At 41.0% G+C, this 14926-nt stretch overlaps 1 protein-coding gene across 6 annotated transcripts in view; it reads right to left on the minus strand.

The window, feature by feature from the left end:
* The window catches only part of LOC137240175 (protoheme IX farnesyltransferase, mitochondrial-like), a 367290-nt gene that overhangs the window by 315077 nt on the left and 37287 nt on the right, over positions 1-14926 (minus strand). The window contains exon 2 of one of the 6 annotated variants that reach the window (XR_010949622.1): positions 4488-4796. The exons of the other annotated variants lie outside the window; for them this stretch is intronic. The gene's annotated coding sequence lies outside the window, so the exon portion shown is untranslated. Of the gene's footprint in view, positions 1-4487; positions 4797-14926 lie in introns of those variants that run through there. 6 annotated transcript variants of the gene reach the window in all.

Consider the following 14926-nt stretch of genomic DNA (forward strand, 5'->3'; position numbering starts at 1 on the left):
CCCTCGATAAGCAGCAGATGCGCTCGCAAATCATGGCAGCGCTGCCCCCGAAACGATGCACTTATGCTCCGCCTTTTACTATCACCGGTGTTGAATTTGCGGGGCCTTTTCACGTAAAAGCCTCTATGCTAAGGTCTCCCACCCTACTAAAAGGTTACGTGGTCGTTTTTGTATGTTTTCTACAAAAGCTGTCCACCTTGAGCTGTGCTCTGACCTAACAACTAACGCTTTCCTCGCAGCGTTCGCTCGATTCGTCGGACGTCGCGGATACCCAGCGAAAATGATGAGCGACAATGGCAAAACGTTTATAGGAGCTAAAAGGGCAACCGAAAAGGAATTTGTCGACTTTCTGAAAATTGCCTCCCAAGAAGTCATCCAGAAATACTCCCCTCAAGGTATTAAGTGGCAGGTTGTTGTTGTTGTAGCGATAAGGTTGCTCCCCGAAGGCTTTGGGGAGTGTTATCGATGTAATGGTCCTTTGCCGGATACAGATCCGGTACCACAGCACCATTAAGGTGCTAGCTCGACCATTTCGGGAATGATTTATGTGGCCACATTAAACCTTCAGGTCATTCCCTCCCTCCCCACCCCCAAGTTCCATGAGGAGCTTGGGGTCGCCAGAGCCTCGTCTGTTAGTGAAACAGGATTCGCCGCGGATAGGTGAGGTTGACAATTGGGTTTGGAGAAGCTATATATTGCGCTGGCAACCTGAAGGGTTACGCTATACAGCCCCTTGAATCTGATATTTTAGTCGCCTCTTACGACAGGCATACCTACCGCGGGAATATTCTGACCTCCTAACCCGCTGGGGTTAAGTGGCAGGTCATTCCCCCCGGTGATCCCAGTATGGGTGGTCTGTGGGAGGCCGCAGTAAAAAGTTTCAAATTCCATTTTAAAAGGACTGCAGGAACTCATACCTTCACCTTTGAGGAATTCACTACTCTCTTAGTGAGGATAGAGGCCGTCTTAAACTCTCGCCCGATTTAGCCTCTATCTCAAGACCCCTCCGAATTCGCTGCTCTCACCCCGGCCACTTCCTCAGAGGCTGTCCTCTCCTGGCAATCCCGGAAGTGAATCATGCAGATTTGTCCCTTATGAACCGTTGGTAAAGGGTAGAAAGCATCCATCATCAGTTTAGCAAACGATGGAAAATTACCTAAAAAATCTGCAGAAAAGGCAAAAGTGGAAAAATCCACAAACGGAACCGGAAGTCGGTGAATACGTTTGTATTCACGACGACTCACTCCCCCCGACAGAGTGGCGTCTAGGACGCATTGAAAAATTATACTCAGGGCCAGACGGTCATATACGCGTTGTCGACGTTCGCACTCTAACCGGCACCCTCAAACGCCCACTTGTAAAATTATGTTTCCTCCCTCAAAGCGAAACCTAGATAGGGCAAGCACGGAAAGCCCACCAAGCTACCACTGAACCACCTCTTCCACTCCTACCGCATTTCCGTCGCAACAGTATCACACTTCGTAGACTGAAGCAATCTGAAACCCTCTTCATTTAGCAGTTCTCTCTCCTAAAATATTTGTACAACTGTCATTTCATTGTCATGGATCGCGCTCCGCAACCTGCTACCCGAAATTCTTTGCGGTCAGAAGTGGTCGCGCGCAGCCCGCCGCTGCAAATCGACGATGTCGCGTATGTGCACAAACCCACGGTCTTCGCAATTGCAGCGTCTTTAAGAAGATGAAGCCGTCACAACGATGGATACTCGCGCGAGCGCATTAATTCTGTTTGAATTGCTTGGCGCTATCGCATGCCACCGATGAATACAGCTCATATGATCGCTGCCGAACTTGCGGATTAAGACACCACTCGCTGCTGCATCCACGGGATGCAACCCCGAGCATCCCACGTCATACCCAGGCACCCCGGCCTTGTCGCCAAGCAGTACCACCTCAGGTACCCTCTGCCCCCACCGTGCGACCCCGTTCTCGCCCAGCTATCTCTCGGTCTCGTCCAGCTACCGACGCACACCACCAGCATCTACTGCCGCTCGACGGTGCACCGCTCAAGGGCTGCACACTGCCACCTTCAGGGGAAATGTGTCAGACCTCCTCTTACGAGATGCGTTACGGACTCTTCAAGAGCTGCAAGAGGCTCTAGCCGCTGAACGCGCACAGGGCGGGGACGATGTTTGAGCGACAGTCGTAGTCGCAACAACCAACCCCTTTACTTTGTATAAATTAGACTTAAGAATATTGAATTGTGAATTGAAGGTTGAATTTATGTAAAAATCTACATGTATCTCTTACGTATAAGTAAATCCTGAATTAAATATACGTACAAATACGTATTTGACTACCCCTTTTTTATATTAATGTTAGGAGCCCTATTCTGTGCACTTGACAAATTCACCATCTTGCTTATTTGTCAAGTTTGACAAGTAATTGCTATTCTATGTAAAAAAAAAAGCTTTTTCGCTGACAAATTGTCAATAAGTCAAACGCTCTTGATAATTTAATTTATACGGATAAATTTAAATTAAAATTCTGTTATTGTGCGATCGAGAGAAAATGGAAGAACATTTATTACTTTTGTTATTATTGTGGGAAGATCCTCCTGGGGTTTTTGGGAGTAATTTCGGAATGGTGTCTGAGACTCCCTCGGGGTCCTCCCGAGGTCATTTAAGGTTCGTTCTTGGATCTTTTTGGGGACTCTCTCGGGGTCATTTGGGGGACATTCCGGGATGGTTTTCGGGACTCCATCGGGTTCTCTCGTGGTCATTTGGGGGACATTCTGGGATGGTTTTGGGGACTCCCTCGGGGTCATTGGGAGATGGTTTTGAGGACTCTCCCTCGGGGTAATTTAAAGGACATTCCGGGATGGTCTACTCCGGGGGTAATTTTGGGGACATTCCGGAATGGTTTTGGGGACTACCTCGGGGTCATTTGGGGGACATTCTGGGATGGTTTTGGGTACTCTCTCGGCGTCATTTGGGGGTCGTTCTTGGACCTTTTTGGGGACTCTCTCGGGTCCTCCCGGGGTATTTTGGGGTACACTCTGGGATGGTTTTGGGGACTCCCTCGGGGTCATTTTGGGGGTCATTGGGAGATGGTTTTGGGGACTCCATCGGTTCGTCCCGGCGTCATTTAGTGGTCATCCGAACCATCCCCCAATGACACCCAAAATACCCCGAGGGAGTCCCCAAAACCATTCCAGAATGTCCCCCAAAAGACCACGGAAGGACCCGATGGAGTCCCCAAAACCATCCCAGAATGTCCCCCAATGGCCCCGAGAGAGTCCCCAAAATTATCCCGCAATTATCCCCAAATGACCCCGAGATAGTACCCAAAACCTTCCCAGAATGTCCCCCAAATAACCCCGATGTAGTCCCCAAAATCATCCCGGAATGTCCCCCCAAAACACCCCGAAGGAGTCCCAAAACCATCCCAGAATGTCCCCCAAATGACCAAGGGAGGACCCGATGGAGTTCCCAAAACCATCCCAGAATGTCCCGCAAATGACCCCGAGAGTCCCCAAAATTATCCCGGAATTACCCCCAAATGACCCCGAGAGAGTACCCAAAACCATCCCAGAATGTCCCCCAAATAACCCCGATGTAGTCCCCAAAACCATGCCGGAATGTCCCCCAAAACACCCCGAAGGAGTCTCCAAAACCATCCCAGAATGTCCCCCAAATGACCCCGATGGAGTCCCCAAAACCATCCCAGAATGTCCCCCAAAATGACCCCGAGGGAGCCCTCAAAACATCCCGGAACGACCACTAAATGACGCCGGGACGACCCGATGGAGTCCCCAAAACCATCCCAGAATGACCCCCAAATTATCCCGAGGGAGTCCCCAAAACTATCCCGGAATGTCCCCCAAATTACCCCGAGGGTGTCCCCAAAACTATCCCAGAATGTGCCCCAAATGACCCCGAGGGAGTCTCCAAAGCCATGCTGAAATGATCCTGAAAAAACCCCACGGATTATTTTTTCCTATTCCCATTTCGGGGTTAGCAGCATAAAATGAGACATATCGCTCCGATTGCTCATGCGTAGCACCTTCCACTTTTGATTTCCTTGAAAAAACCATGATTTGATTTGTTACAAAAAATAATGAACAAATTTTTATTCTTACGTTTATTCCATTTCGCGATTGTTGCACTAAACAGCTGATTTCGGTTTACTTTATTTAGGTCACCACAGTATGGTGAAAAGCACAGGTCGTAGAGATTTTTAAAGTTGTCAAGCTATGCACAGAATAGAAATATTTGTCAACTTGATAAAAATCTTGATTACTTTGCAACTTATTGACAATTTGTCAAGGGCACATAATCGGGCCGTAAGTATGTGAATTCTCTGCATGAGTCGTACTCATGACTCACATTAAGCACGCATAAAAATTTTAGTATAACAGTTGCGTATACTTCACCTCTCTGGCAACCCCAACAATGGGTTGTGTGAGTATGTATGTATATACATATGTATCTTTTGTTGACATTTGTTTTTAAAAGATTAACTCGCAAATTGTGATCTGCCCGGTTGTGACTTTCCTTTTTTTCTCGTGTCAACTTTTTTTATAAAAAGAAATTGAAAAGATAAAATACAATTCCTCGAATTATATCAAATTTATGAGATCGTGTTTTAACTCTTTGGCATAAGTGCAAGCCTAATTGTTCAGGGAAGTCTAGCCAAACTCTATTTTACAAAAAACGTAAAAGATTATAAAATCCGTGACTTTAAGCGATCACAGGAGCCACCGCCACCAACATCAAAGCGCCATATCACCATCATCGCCATCACCGCAGCAGCCGTATCCAGGTAAAGGAACTATCCCTTAAACACATAGAACAAAGAAATTAAACTACAATTAACTAAAACCAAAGAGAATTTTTTAGATGAAAATAGTTTTGCTTTTTCGGGTATATAGTCGGTTAAAATTTTACATTATATATATGGTTATAACAGTTCGTTACAGAATTCTTAAAAAAACTGGAAAATAGAACGAAAAAGCTGTGTTAGGTATTAAAGATAAAAGATACCGAATTTTAATTACGAATAATTTGCAGCAAATCCATGGGCATAAAAGCTCATAAATTAAAAAGGTATGTGTGCTGAACTACCGGTTACGCAGTCCTTAAATGATCCCGGAAGGGTCCCAAGCTGATACCCAAATAGTCCCGAAATGATTCCGACGGGATCCCGGACAAATCCCGAAAACCATCCAGAAATGATGCCGGAGGGGTCCCCACATGACCCTGACGGGATCCCGGACGTATCGCGAAAACTCTCCAGGAATAATGCCGGAAGGGTCCCTGAATGATCCCGAAGTAGTCCCAAAATGACCCTTACGGAATCCAGGACGTTTCCCGAAAACCATCCGGAGGGGTCACCAATTGATCCCGAAAAAGTTCCGAAATTATCCTGAAGGGATCCCGAAATGACTCTGATGAGATCCCGGACGGATCCCGAAAACCATTCAGAAATGATGCCGGAAGAACCCCAAATGATCCCGAAAAAGTGCAGAAATAACCCTGACGGGATCGCGAAAGCCATCCAGAAATGATACGCGAAGGATCCCCAAATGATCTGGAATAGTCCCAAAAATTTTCCGAAATGACCCTGACGGGATACCGGACGAATCCTGAAATGATCTCAGAAGGGTCCCCAAGTTATCTTGAAATAGTCCGAAGAAAGTCACGAAATGACCCCGGCGGTATACCTCAAGGATTCCGAAAGCCAACCAGAACTGAACCCGGAAGGATCCCTAAATTGTCCCGAAATAATCCCGGACGGATCCCAGAAACCATCCAGATATGATCCCTAAAGAGTCCCCAAAATGATCCCGAAATGACCCTGACGGGATCCCAGATTGATCCCGAAAACCATCCAGAACTGATGCCGGGAGGCCAAAATGAACCCGAAATAATCTACAAAAAGTCACGAAATGGCCCCGACGGGATTCGTAAACCGTCCAGAAAGGATCCCTGAAGGGTCCCCAAGTGTTCCCGAAATAGTCCCGAAATGACCCTGACGGGTTTCCGGACCAATCCCAAAAACCATCCAGAAATGATGCCGGAAGGGTCCCCATATGGTCCCGAAATAATCCCGAAATGGCCCTGACGGGATCCTGGACGTATCCTGAAAACCATCCAGAAATGATCCCTGAAGGATCCCCAAACGACCCCAGAATACTGCCGAAAAAGTCCCAAAATAACCCCGACGGGATCCCAAAAACTATCCAGAAATGATCCCGTGAGGGTCCCAAAATGATCCCGTAATAGTCCCGAAATGACCCTGCGGGTACCCGGACGGATCCCGAAAATCAGCCAAAAATTATACCGGAAGAGTCCTCAAATGATCCCGAAATAACCCCGACGAGATCCCGAAACCCTTCCAGAAATTATGCAGAAAGGGTCCCCAAATTATCCCGGAATAGTCGCGAAATGACCCTGAGGGGATCAAGAAATGCTCCCGGAAGGATATTGTAAGCCGTCGACTTATTTGACCTATTAAGTTTGTAATATTGGTTAAGGTCAGTACACGTAAAGTTATAATGTGTAAAAATTATTAAAAAGTAATTGTTCGAAGGTCGTGGGACGCCCCCCCCCCTTCCATTTTAGAAGAAAATTTCGCCAGTAGACTATTGTCTATCTGTGTCCCAAATTTCATTAAAATCCGTGTAGCCGTTCTGGCGTGATTCAGTCACAAAGACAAAAAAATACAATAATTAAATAATAACTGTTCCTAGGGGGCGGGGACCTCCCCCTTTTCAAAAAGTATAGACTATTGGCTATATGTGTGCCAAATTGCATCTAAATCCGTCCAGCCGTTCCTGCTTGATTGAGTCACAGAGACAAACGTCTGGAGTTCCAAACTTTCGTATTTATAATATTACTAGCCTTTACCCGCGGCACCGTCCGCAAGGAGAAAATAAAATATATGGGCTATTCATGTTAGACTGCTTATCAAGTTATCTGTTTAAAAATCATTTTTGTCAATGAATTTTATTTATGTAATAGAGTAAAAAAAATAACTAAATGCGCTGATAACCTGAAAGGCACGCTTACGTGAATAGTACAATACAGTTTTTTCGAATTAAAAAAATACATTTTGTGTTTAAGTTAAATTAATTGATATCAAGGAATTACTATTCATAGAGCAAAGGAGTGAAACTACAATTAACTAAAACCAAAGAGAATTTTTTAGATGAAAATAGTTTTGCTTTTTCGGGCATTTAGTTGGTTAAAATATTACAAAAAATGTAATTATAGTTATAAGAGTTCGTTACAGGATTCTTAAAAAGCTCAAAAAGAGAACGAAAAAGCTGTGTTAGGTATTAAAGATAAAAGATACCGAATTTTAATTACGAATAATTTGTAGCAAATCCATGGCAATAAAAGCTCATAAATTAAAAAGGCATGTGTGCTGAACTACCGCTTTCGCAGTCCTTAAATGATCCCGGAAGGGTCCCAAAATGATACCAAAATCGTCCCGAAATGATCCCGACGGGATCCCGGACAAATCCCGAAAACCATCCAGAAATGATGCCTGAGGGGTTTCCAAATGATCCCGAAATAGTCCCGAAATTACAATGACGGGGTCCCGGACGGATCCTGAAAACTATCCAGAATTGATCCCGAAATAGTCCCGAGAAAGTCCCGAAATGACCCTGACGAAATCCAGGACGGATCCGGAAAACCCTACAGAAATGATGCCGGAATGGTCCCCAAATGACCCCCGAAAAAGTCCGGAAATTACCCTGACGGGGTTCCGAAAACCATACAGTAATTATCCCGGAAGGTTCCCGAAAAGATTCCGAAATAGTCCCGAAATGACCTGACGGGATCGCGGACTGATCTCGAAAACCATCCAGAAATGATGAGGAAATCACTGACGGGATACCGGACGGATCCCGAAAACCATACAGAAATTATGCCGGAAGAACCCCAAATGATCCCGAAAAAGTGCCGAAATAACCCTGGGGGAATCCCGAAAGCCATCCAGAAATGATACAGGAAGGATGCCCAAATGATCAAGGAATAGTGCCAAAAATGTTCCGAAATGACACTGACGGGATCCCGGACGGATCCTGAAATGATCTCAGAAGGGTCCCCTAATGATCTTGAAATAGTTCAGAAAAAGTCACGTAATGACCCTGACGGGATTCCGTAAATCGTCCCGAAGGGATCCCTGAAGGGTCCGCAAGTGCTCCCGAAATAGTCCCGAAATGACCCTGACGGGTGTAATAAAATAAGGTAAAGTAAGTTTCGAGTGATGCCGTTAATCGGCATCAGGAAAATAAATGAATGTCTTTATTAAAATATTTTCGGTCTATTTATACTGAAATATTACACACAAATTCTTATGTACTACTTATTTACTATGTTGCTTATATACTTTGATTCTAAGCCTAACAACAGTATGTAGCCAAACGTGCGCATGCACATTCACACACCCATGCATATAGTTGCGAAGCGTGAGAACTTGCTGGTGCACCTGAATACGCAAACGCAGCAACAATTTTTGTTGTTTGCATTTTGTTTAAGTTATCAGTGAGCAGCTCAAAAGCCACGCGTGCTAAGTGTTTTGTAAGTATACATGTATGTATGAATGCATTTATTCTGGCTACATTACATCACCGTTTTCAAAAAGAATCACGTTAGGGATTCTATTACATTTAATTGCTTTTGAGTTTATTACTTACATTTCTCTTTTTTTTTTTTGTTCCTTGGTGTCAAGTGATTTCAAAGTTTTGAGTTTGTTTACTTCATTTTCAAGTGGACTATTAAATATTTTACTTTTGTCAAATGTTTGTTTGTACATTCATTCATGCGGTGCATTTTTCTTTTTATTACTTTGCTGTAGTACACTTAGCTTGAGCATTATGTTTATGATTTTATTCCAATGGATAAACTTATTTTGTGGACTATAAGTTTCTGAATAATTGGTTTGTATTATAAAAATTCATTTAGTAAGAATGAAATGAGTTAAGTCTGTTTTTGTGTATTACTATTTTCTTATTTTCATTGCTTATAGTGTACTCATTATTTTTATCTGTACTTTCCACCTTATAAGGACTTAGGTTAAAATTATTGTTTTTATCTATATTTACTACTCTAAAGGGTCCTTTATACCTACTATCTAACTTAAGACCTGCTTCATTTCTGACTAACACTAAATCTCCTATATTTATTTCCTTATATTGAATATTTCTGTCGTAGTTAATTTTTTGTTTTTCCTTAGATTCCTGTACTAATTCCCTAGCTTTTTGCTGTGCTAACTGTAACCTATATTTAATTTCCTTATCATAAGCCTCATGATTATATACTGGGCTGATTACGTTTTCTTTTAAAAATTCGTAAGTCAGAGGTGTCTTTCCAAAGACCAATTCAAAAGGACAATAGCTGTGGACTGTTGAAGGTGCTGTATTGTAACAATACGAAAAATATTTAAGGTACTCATCCCAGTCGTCTTTGTCAATGGATAAGTAGGAACGCACATATTCATTGAATGTTCTACGGCTGCGTTCGACAGTACCTAAAGTTTGATGGTGGTAAGGTATTGAGGTTTTACGCTATATTTTTAGGAGATTGCACAATTCCTCAAATAAACTATTTTTGTATTCGTTCCCATATCCGTTATAATTGTTTTCATACAACCATTAATTAGAATGAAATGTTCGAATATAGCCTTAGCAACTGCTACTGCATGTTTGCTTTGGACGGGCACTGTAACCAAATATTTGGTTAGGTCACATATAATAGTAACCGCATATTCATTTCCATGTTTCGATTTTGGTAATGGTCCTATTGTATCAATTTGTACTATATTGAAAGCCTTTGGTGGTGTCTCCGTTATAGTCATTCGTTCTTTCATGTGTTTATTGGTTTTATTTTTATTGCAATGAATGCAATTTTTGATATACTTTCTTATATCAGTTTTCATACTATTCCAGTAATATTTTTGTCTTATTTTGCTTGAAGTTTGATTTATTCCTGGGTGGCCCCCAAAAACAGGATCGTTGTGATATTTATGAAGAATTTCTTTAATTTCTTTGTTATTTGTCACATGCATAACCTCCGGAGTTAATGCTATAATTAAATTTTTGAGAACTTGGGTACCAATTTCTTTAAATGTGTCTACCAGGGTATAATTATTCTTAAACAATTTGTCTCCTAAGGACAACTGTATTTATTCCTATTCTCAAATTGCCGGCTTCTTTCATAAGCCTGGCAAAGAATTGCCCTAAGTCAATCTTCGCCTCAAAAATTAGGTTTTTTGTATTAATTTCGCTACAAATACAAATGATGAAGAGTTTTTCATTGAAAATAAAAATGTTAAGGGTCTGTAGTCTGTTTTGACCAAAAATGTTCTACCGTAGACGTATGGTCTAAATATGTTATGGCGCCATGAATGGCCGCTAATTCTTTCTCAATTGATGCCTTATTAGTTTCTCCTTTTGTAAATGATCTTGATGCATAGGCAATTGGCAATTGTTTTCCTTCATACTCTTGGCTTAATACTGCTCCGCAATCATACCCACTTGCGTCAGTTGTTATACAAAACTGTTTATTGAAATCGGGATATTGTAGGATATTAGGGCTTATTAACGCAGCCTTCAAATAGTAAAAGGATTTTTTACAATCTTCTGTCAAGTCGAAAACTACATTTATCTTGCAAAGTCTTGTTATTATTCTAGAATATTCTGCAAAATTTTGAATAAATCGTCTGTAATAATTGCAAAATGCGACGAATCTTTTCGCCTCATCCGCATTTTTAGGGGCTGGGAAATTTTTAACAGTTTCAAATTTACTGTGGTCTGGCAAAATTCCTTTGCTTGTGCACTTATGACCAATGTAAGTTACTTCTTGGTTGAAAAATAAACATTTATCCGGATGTAATTTTAAATTATATCTTCTACAAGTTGCGAAAACATCTCGTAAGTTTTTAATCATATGATTTTCGGAGCATCCCAATACGACTAAATCGTCCATGTATAGAAATGCTTGTGAAGGTTTTAAGCCTGCAAGTGCTAATGTCATTATTCTCTGGAATGAGTTCGGTGCTACTTTAAGGCCATACGGTAATCTTTTAAAACGATACGTACCGTTATCTGCTGTAAAGGATGTGATATCTCTCGATTCCTCGCTGAGTTCAATCTGGTGAAATCCAGACATTAAATCTAAGCATGAAAAGTATTTAGCTCTTCCTAATTGATCTAGTATGTCGTCAATTCTTGGCAATGGGAATTTATCTGCCGTTAATTTTTTATTTACCTGTCTGTAATCTACAACCATTCTTCATCTTTTTTTCTCGGTTATTCGGTAGATTTTTTCGGTACTAATAAAATTGGACTATTGAATTCCGAAATTGAGGTTTCTGTTATGTCGTCTTTAATTAATTTGCTTACTTGTTTCCTAATTTCACTTTTATGAGCTTCCGGTATTCTATAATTTTTTACGTAAACCGGGTTATTGTCCTTCATATGAAGTTTTTGTTTGTAAAAATTATTGGTTGTAATTGGTTCTGTTTCCAACGAAAAAATGTCAATGAATTCTGCACATAATGCATTAAATGATTTATTTGCAAATTGTGGAAAATTTGTATTCAATCATTCTAATTCTTCTTTACTGTTCTGCTCATTTTCTAAGAGGGCCTGCGCGAAAAGCCACCCTATTAAAACGTATTGCGCTTGCACGTATGAACGAAGGGGATAACGTTCGTGAGCATCTCAACGAATTCTTCCATGCAGTTGCTAAGCTCAAAGAAATAAACGTCACTGTGGGTGACGATCTGCTGACAATCTTATTATTGTATAGTTTACCAGAATCTTACGAAACATTCCGTTGTGCCCTAGAGACGCGTGATGAGCTGCCCAAGCCAGACGTTCTTCGCGTAAAAATAATGGAAGAACAATCCAGAAAAGCCAAAGAGGCTGATACAGAGCAAAATGGATTAATTGCACAATCAAAAGGTAAGAGTTACAATAAAACTCAAGGTGGCCACACTTACGGCAAGCAAAATGCAGTGAAAGAAAAACGAAATTGCTACAAATGTGGTAGAATTGGTCACATTGCACGTAATTGCCGAGCAAAACAAAAGGAGAAAAATTCGCATTCAAACGCACGTCAAGCTAACGAAGACAAATTCGAAAAATCTTTGTTCTCTGAATCAGCATTGTTGGCAAAAAATCTAAACGAATATTGGTGCTTAGACAGTGGCTGTTCATCGCATATGTCTTCAAATAGAGAAAACTTCGAAACATTTAAAGATATAAACAAAACTCTCTGCTTGGCGAACAGCAACACAGCTAGCATCACAGGTGTTGGTAACGTCCAAGCGACTATCAACGAAAGGGGAAATAGTGAGAGAATCAACTTCGAAAAAGTGATGTACGTGGCAGAGCTACGAACAAATTTATTGTCTGTGTCAAAAATTGCTGACAAAGGGTACGAAATAATTTTTGGACGAGATGAAGCAATTGTTGTGAAAAACAACAAACGCGTTCTAACAGCTACGGGAATTGGTGATTTGTATTACATTAAAAGCGCTGAACCTATTGCAAATATTTCTGAAACGAAAAATATCAATATACAAACTTGGCACGAGCGAATGGGTCATTTAAACGAAAATGATTTGAAGCGTGTAGTAAACATGGTGCACGGCATAAAATTTGACACAAACGAAAAACTGCAAACATGTGAAATTTGTATTAGCGAAAAACAAACAAAGGAAAGTTTTCCGAAACAGAGCGAGCAGCGCACGTCAGATTTGTTAGAAATCGTCCACACTGACGTTTGTGGCCAATGCGATCACGCTCACATTCAGGCGCAAAATACTTTATAACTTTTACGGACGATTTTACGCGATATAGCGAAGTCTATTTTATGAAACGAAAAAGTGAATCTCTGCAAATGTTTAAATTATTTAAGAATGCGGCAGAAAATTTTACAGGGAAGAAAATAAAAATGCTTCCATCTGACAACGGCTTGGAATATATGAGCATCGACTTTCAAAACTACTTAAATGATTGTGGTATTAAGCGCCGCCTGACTGCTCCCTATACACCGCAACAAAATGGTGTTGCAGAGCGAAAAAACAGAACGCTTTTAGAAATGTCTCGGTGCATGCTGAAGCAGGTAGGTTTACCAGCTGTTTTTTGGGCAGAAGCCATTAACACCGCTAATTATATAAGAAATAGGTGCCCAACCAAAGTACTGAAAAACGAAGTGCCACTTAAAATTTGGTCGGGAAAACCCCCAACAGTAATTCATTTGAGACCTTTCGGTACAAAGTCATACGTATTGAAAAAGGACAATAAAAATAGTAAATTAGAATCACGCTCAGAAGAATGTATCCTCGTTGGATATTCAACAGAAGCCAAAGCGTATCGTCTATGGTCGCCAATCAAAAGAAAAGTTTTAGTTAGTCGTGATGTTAAATTTCTAGACAAAATGTTCAAGAAACGAAATGATGAAAAGTCAGAAGGTTTAGAAATTGATCTTTGTTTGCGCGGCATAGGCTGTCACACGTACCATTCCCCACTGTACTTATGTTTACCCATGAATTTACAACTAACCCATATTTTATTATATATTATTACATGGAATTGTATTTTATAAATATTGAAGTATACATTACCTTGAATTATATCCTAGTATAACTTAACGTTAAATTCCCTATTGGGAATCCTTATGATCGTGTGGCAGCCCCCACCGCGCAAAATCCACCAATCCGAATTCGCCGCAAGTACAGGATGGCGATCTGGCATGATCGCCATCTGTCAGAAAAACCACCACCTTTGTATCAACAAAAAAAACACAATTGTAATTGGAAAGAAAAATCATCACCCTCGTCGTTTTGCGCTACCGAAAATTGTACAAAAGTTTTCAAAAAAGAATCATCACCGTAAGCTGTGGAATTCTCTTTTTTTTCCGAAAATTGTTGATCTCGTTTTCTCTGCGGAAACCAGTATATGTTTAATTACAACCATACAAGTTCTAATAAGAGATATCGCATAAAGTTTGTGAAAACAATATCCTTTTACTTATGAAATTTTATGAACGTTGAATTTAATAACATATAGAAAATTATACTTCTGTGAACATTAACGTTTGCGAAGACATTTCACAAACAGTGAGTCCAAATAAGCCAGAGTTATACTCTAGATTTTAATAAATATACGATCACGAATCGCACAATTACGGAGTTGAAAGAGTTTTATTCCAACAAAAATTGCTGGATCTAAGGCGGCCTACAGTGGAACTTGCAGCAAAGAAGCAGAACCATCCGAACCAATCCAACGGAGTAACTGAAATCGGGGCTTTGAAGAAGGTAACCCAGGGCGTGAACAGTGGTCCTTCGACGCCATCAACAAGCCAGCGCAACACAAAACATAAATACCCAAAACTGTAAGTAGAAAATCAAATTTCTATTCCCCTCACAATAGTACGCCCCTTCAAGTACCATAAAAGTGAAAAATTAAAATCTCGTAAGGAAAATATATCCCGCCATAAATACATTTTTGCCGCCTAAATTGCATGACATCGTAATAAATATATATATGTACATATACATTCCCACTCCCATATACGCATATACATAAACTAGGTGTATTACAAACCGGCAATTCCCACTCATACTTTTACAAAATTAACTTGTGTCCCTTGCGGTATAACATAAATACATATCCCTACATCATTATTACTCGGGAGACCCAGCAGCAAATTCGGCCACACTTTCATAGTTTAAATTACCCAGCAGTAAAATCTGCCCGACTGGTCCCAGACTGCTCCCAATTGAGTCTAACTGGTCCTAACCTACCCACTCTTGACCGATAGGAAAGCTTCTGCCTTTGGTATTCCCTCATAAATAAACACCAGGCAGTCCCAAAAAATTCCCAAAATAGCTAAAGTAAAACTAAGCAAGTCCCTCTTCAGAATGGCTACCGTGGTCGAAAATAA

Source organism: Eurosta solidaginis, chromosome 2, assembly GCF_040869045.1.
Source record: "Eurosta solidaginis isolate ZX-2024a chromosome 2, ASM4086904v1, whole genome shotgun sequence".
In the NCBI taxonomy this organism is placed as follows: Eukaryota; Metazoa; Arthropoda; class Insecta; order Diptera; family Tephritidae; genus Eurosta; species Eurosta solidaginis.